This window comes from Aedes aegypti, chromosome 2 (assembly GCF_002204515.2).
Source record: "Aedes aegypti strain LVP_AGWG chromosome 2, AaegL5.0 Primary Assembly, whole genome shotgun sequence".
In the NCBI taxonomy this organism is placed as follows: Eukaryota; Metazoa; Arthropoda; class Insecta; order Diptera; family Culicidae; genus Aedes; species Aedes aegypti.
This window is the reverse complement of record NC_035108.1, coordinates 423585112-423591111: the sequence shown is the minus strand read 5'-3', so window position 1 is coordinate 423591111 and position 6000 is coordinate 423585112. Positions and strand designations below refer to the sequence as shown.

Below are 6000 nucleotides of genomic sequence, written 5' to 3'. Positions count from 1 at the left end.
CATAATTTAGTCATTCGCCACCGGAAATCGACCATAACCAACACTCTGAATCAAGTCTAATTCGTTTGAATTAATTAAAGCTCACACTTCATCGCTCTCGCAGCTCACCGCCGCCAAACTTCAACCAAGAAGATCACTGTCAAAACCACTTTATACAGAGGGAAGAAGCGGAATAAAAATGCATTTATAATGCCGCCCATGAATCAACCGTTTAACTCCATTAATCATCGCGCCTAGTGCAGTTATAAACATCGCGCATTTTGATTTGACGTTCGTTCAACGTATATTTGGCGTTTTTCTAACCAAGAATTGGAAGGTGGTCTCCGGACGACTGGGACTGGCGTTCGCAGCGCTTCAAAGCAAGGTGTTGAATTTTCGCGTCACTTGTCAGTGAGCTGCTAAATGTGAAAATTGTTGCGGCTTTTCATTTTTGCTTTGAGTTGTATAGAATATAACGACGACCTCGCAAAAATACACTGAAGCCTCAATTCATGTAATATCTATTTACGTAAATTTCACTTACGTAATTTCACGGAATTTGTGCCCATTATTACGCCAATATGTCATGTAACGGCCTACACAGCTAAAAATATGTTGTAAATTTAAGTTTATTTTCATGCACATATTTGGAGCATCAAAATAAACCTAAATTTCAACGACCAATCCATTAATTTTCAATCGAATTCACTTTAAATTGACACGATCAAGTAATATTCAATCATTTTAGTTGAAAATTGAATGTATATTTATTTAAATTTACATGACGCTGTAACAACACACGAATTTGATTTATTTTTACAGTTGACTTCAGTTTACATCACATTGAAAATTAAATATTTTTTTCTGTGTACTTTGCTGCACTGAAAAATGCAGTGTTTAGTATCATAACGCAAGTTAAATCAGTTGCGAAATGATTATTACGCAACTTTTTTTTCCATTACGCAACTGTTTTGAATTGTGTAATGACAACAACAATTTTTGAAAATATAAAAATAACGGCCAATGCATTCCAATATGATTACTGATAGCCTCAAGTAATCTTCTAAGAAATTTCAAAAAATGTTGTAAGTACTCGTTGTAGAACTCGATTTTTACAGCACTCGTCGAAATTATCCAACTCGGAATGGCTCGTTGGATAATTATACGACTTAAATCTCTATTCTGAAACTACAGTGATACCTCCATGAGTCGATGTTCCATGACTCGATATCGACTCATGGAACCATACTAAAATAGTAGTTTACGGAACAAGTTGCAGAATGATGATTTTTACAGCACGAGTCGTAAATTTATCCTACGAGGCTTGCCGAGTATGATAATTAAGACGAGTGTTGTAAAAATCGAGATCTGCAACGAGTTACGTACAACATTTTTTGCGATTTCGCAGAAGATCACTTGATGGTATCAGAAATCATATCGGAATGCATTCACCATTATTTCAAAGTTTCTGAAAAAATATTGTGTAATGATTCATTACGGAACTAAAAACAGTTGCATAATGAGAAAGCGTTGCGTAATGATTCATTACAGCACTGGTTTCAGTTAGGTAATGACTATTCCCGTACTGCATACTTCAGTGCAGGAAAGTAGGCCGTTTCATGACAGATTGGCGTGATGAAAACCAGCCTATTACGATGAGAAATTGCAAAAACAAAATTTCATGGTTACTATGATGGTCCCTAGAAGCAGCCTTCCAAAGGATTGCTGTTCCATGACTCGATATTTCCATGAGTCGATGGTCCCTTCAATATCGACTCATGAAGGTTTCACTGTAGTTGGGTAAACTTGTTTTAAGTACCCCCGACCCGTGACGTAATTGGAGGTTCTATTGCTATTTTTGTGTTTCATTTTAAAATTGCTGAAAATCAACAGCAAATCTCTTTCAATGACGAGGCCAAAAGGAAGCCAACGGCCGCAACATTAAACAAAATTGCCTCAAATAGTTTACCGCACATGAGGCGACTACCGATGAAGCTGATGATGAGATGGGATACTTGAGTAGACATAAAAGAGCATTTTCGGTGCCGTACGTCGCGATCATCATCTTGCCGCAAGAGAGCTGATTAGCAGAGAAGAATGAATGCCACCGACCGCAAGGAACGGCACATGGCGCTGAAGATGGGAAATTCAAAATAGGTGGTCCAATTAGAACATCTTGTTAATTAAACGGTTAATCATTAGCATAGACCGGCGAGGGGACGATGACGACAAAAAGTCTCCGTTTGCGGTTACTTTAATAGTCTTTGGTCTGACTTTCATCAAAGGATGAGTTCGCTTTGATCTATGAATGTGGATAATTTGCAGTTGTTTAGCTGGGGCGATGTAGATATATTTATATACAATTTTCCATATGGAATACTAATTGGAAAACTGAGTAAATGACGACCTCTTGGGATCTCCGATGAGTAGTCTAAATACAGTACGGAAACTGTCAAAACACGTTCATATCTAGGTTCAACAAAATAACATCCTTTTATAAAGAGCACGTTACAGGAACCTGTACAAAACTTTTGTTTATTCAGTGTCCAAAATACAAGTGATGATTTATTATCTATTATCTAGTGTCTTAGTCTCCAGAGTAGCCTACAATACGTTATCTCTTGATTATGATTTTATTTAAAATAAAAAATCTAATGCGCTGAGACCTACAGTGTGCGCCGATAAAAAGTGACTGAATTTTTATTTTAAAAAACAATATATCTTAAACACTAAAAAAACATACATCACTGAACATTTGAAAGTAAACGTAAAATTTTCTGAACTTTCAAGAAAAGCCATAACCCCGCTTTTGGTCCCGAGGCCTTCAAAGCACGAAAAAACGTTTTGTTTTTCATGTAAAAAAACTATTTTTGTGAATGTTTTTTATTTTTCTAGAAAAGTCAAAATCTAAAGCAATCATTTCGTCTAATAAAATTGAAGTCGGTCAAGCGGTTCAAAAGTTATGATTTTTTTTTTAATAAAAATTTAGCAAAGTCGCGAATTTTTGATCACCCTATTTCGGAAATGGTCACTCTAATCGAAAAATCCAAAATCACAGATGTATCCTTTTTTCGGATAAGGAACAAAATAGCAAATTTTGGTTGCAAATATAATTCCTAACCTCTGATATCACCACTGCACAATGGTTCGAATCGACAATATAGCAGGAATAAAGTGTTTTCTCTGTTCTAGTCAATTTTAGACGTTTGATGTCTTCAGAGAAGTTATTCGTAATTGAGTTTTGCATCCTATATAAAAAAGTTGAATAGGATGGCCCATTTTCAAGTTTCAATTTTGACTCAAACTCGTTTGTTTGATGAATTGTGAGGCTAGCCTCTTTTGCAAACTTTTAGAAAATGTTTTTTGAAACCTTTGTCGAAGACACTTTTGATCTTACTCTTCATTTTAGCTAAGTTAATTGATTTTGAAAGTTTTAACTTAGAATGAACCCAAAAAAATAGGTGCTATGGATATGCATTAGACCTGTTCATATTTGAAAAAAAATCTGAAATTCTTCCGGTCTAGTAATATTCTGAATTCTCATGCCAAGAACTGGTCAAATTTTCAGCTCATTTGATAAAGATTACACTATGCTTCAAGTTGAAAAAAGTTTTTTTTAGGCTTATTTTAAGGTTTGAAAAATCATAACTCAATACTCATAAATCAAAATCACTTGCTATTACCACCTAGTGAAAGCTGATTCTATTCTGGTAAAGTTTGTTGAACACGCCAATAAGATTTATTTAAGTTTAAACATTGTTCGATCAACACTTGTTCTCCGCGGTACCCGGAAATCACGGTTTTCTGAAATGTATGCTAAAAAAACACACATTGACATTATTTTTCAAGGCCCTAGTCCAGGGCAGGCAATCTTCAGATTCGTCACAGTGCGATGACGAAATAAAAACAGACATCGTCAACCAGTATAATAACTCTGGCAGGTCGTCGTCTCGTCATCGACGTCATTGCACTACGAACGTCAATCCAAAATCGTCAACAAACCACTTTGTCTTCATTCCGTTCGCTCCCCTTTCTCAAACGAAGGAAGCGTTTATTGTATATTCACTTGCTATGCACAAAACGGCGAATGCCATCCCAGAATTGCTTGTATTGGCAATTTAACCCGTACTCCTCAAGCTTCAACAATAGCTCTGTTGGTAAGCGCGTGACGTTGGCGATTCAAAGCTCATTTGTTCAATTCCAGACACGTTTTGTTGTTTTGTTTTTGTTTAATTTTTTTAAAAGAGGCTCATAATCTATCGACGCCACGGTTTATATTTTTAGTCGGCTAAGAGCTCCCGAATGACGATTCGACCATAACGAAGGAGGCTTCTTTGTTCGTCATGACGCCGAGCCTTTGTGGCGGACAACTGCAGCAAATCGTCATCCAACGCTGGTTGAGTGACGATGAAGATTCTCTTTTTAGTTTCGTCGACGACTTTTTCCATTTGAAGGTGACGATTGCCTGCCCTGCCGAGTTGTGTTCGATCCTTCGACCTTGACACTTGCTCCTGCGGGGGCCGGCGATGAGCGCATCGGTCGAGTAAAGTGAAAAAGTGCCGCGTTCGATTAGTTCTTTTTTGATCTTTCGACGTTGACGCTTGCTCCTGGGCAGTGCGTCAAGAAAGCCCGTACAGTCGTCAGTTGTTTTCCCTCTCGGGTGATGCGCCTATTTTCTCTGAGTGGTTTTATATAGCCGAGCAAACGAGTGAAGCTGAAAGTGGATTGTTGCTGCTCAAGGATAACGGTTCAATTGGTGAGCTCGTTTCATGCTACTATTTCTAATCTTTAAAATATGTATGACTGCACCTTTAATCATTACAATGGTGAGACGTAAATATGATTTTTCAAAAAACTATGCAAGGTTCGTCACTGTGAGTGTCGACATAAACTCTGATTAATAAATTATGTATGTCTAATTTTCTTTTTTCAAAACACCTTTTTCTCTTTATCTTTATTTTTGTAATTAAAAAAACTTTGAATGGTTCAACACTGCCAGTGTAGACTTGCGAAAGGTTCACTTTATTCAACAAACTTTGAAAGGTTCGACACTTGACGGCATAATTTTTCTCTACATAGGTATTGTTCATATCAAATGAAAATATTAGGGGTATTCACTTAACAGCGTAAACTGCTGCGTAAGTCCTGCTAAATTGATTATCTGAAATGTTTCAAGATATTGCGTAAATAAACAATGAAGCATTTCAAAATGTTGAAAATCAATCTAAGAATGCTTTGGTAATATCAGTATGACAGTTTTGAGTTCAGTATTTATCAGGATTCTAACGCGAAATTTTGTTTTTCTTCGGAAATAATTTGTATGTTTTCGTTTATCCATTTATTACTTGAGCTTAAAAAAAATGAACAATCTTTCCCAGGTAAGTTAATTTGTGTCTTCTCGTGTATCGTGTAAGTGAGACAAAGATTAAATCATTTATAGCTCAATGCGGGTGCCGATGTCCTGTGGATGTAACAAGCAAGAGAACCTTCAATTCGGAGAAAGCGTGCCTGAGGTTCCAAATGCAACAATACTATTGCCTTCGGATTTATTTGGCAGTCAGAAATAAATTAAGACTAGTGCATATCGAAGAAAATGATTCGTGATTGATTTGTTATATTTTAGACAGACACCGGAAGCTACAGACCGAGAAGATCTTCGACAAACATTGCTAATGGTCACAGTAGCGTTGCTACCAAATGAGCTCCTAGGCAGTAATTTCCATTTACAAATAATTTTATGAAATAAAGTATTTTATAATGTTGCCGTAAATAATATTTGCCTTATTTTTTTCCTTGATTTCAAACCCACAAACATTATTTTAGATTCGAACCATACCGCTTAATGTCCAGATCTGTGGTAAAGCATTTTTTCAACTATCGCCGATTCCCGAAAACTTCAAACGGTTATGGTTGTTAGAACTAAGGATTTCCATTAAAGATGGTGTGGAGTTTTGTAAACGTAATTCAACTTTACAATTGTGTAAGAGGATAGGTTAAATTGACGCATCAAAAGCGTTTAAA

General features: G+C 36.4%; 1 long non-coding RNA gene across 1 annotated transcript; it reads left to right on the top strand.

Annotated features, from left to right (window-relative positions):
* Nucleotides 1-5202: 5202 nt before the first annotated feature.
* LOC110676037 lies at nt 5203-5749 on the top strand. Its single transcript, XR_002500020.1, has 2 exons — nt 5203-5357; nt 5420-5749. It is a non-coding gene; the product is annotated as an uncharacterized LOC110676037 (long non-coding RNA).
* Nucleotides 5750-6000: the final 251 nt, after the last annotated feature.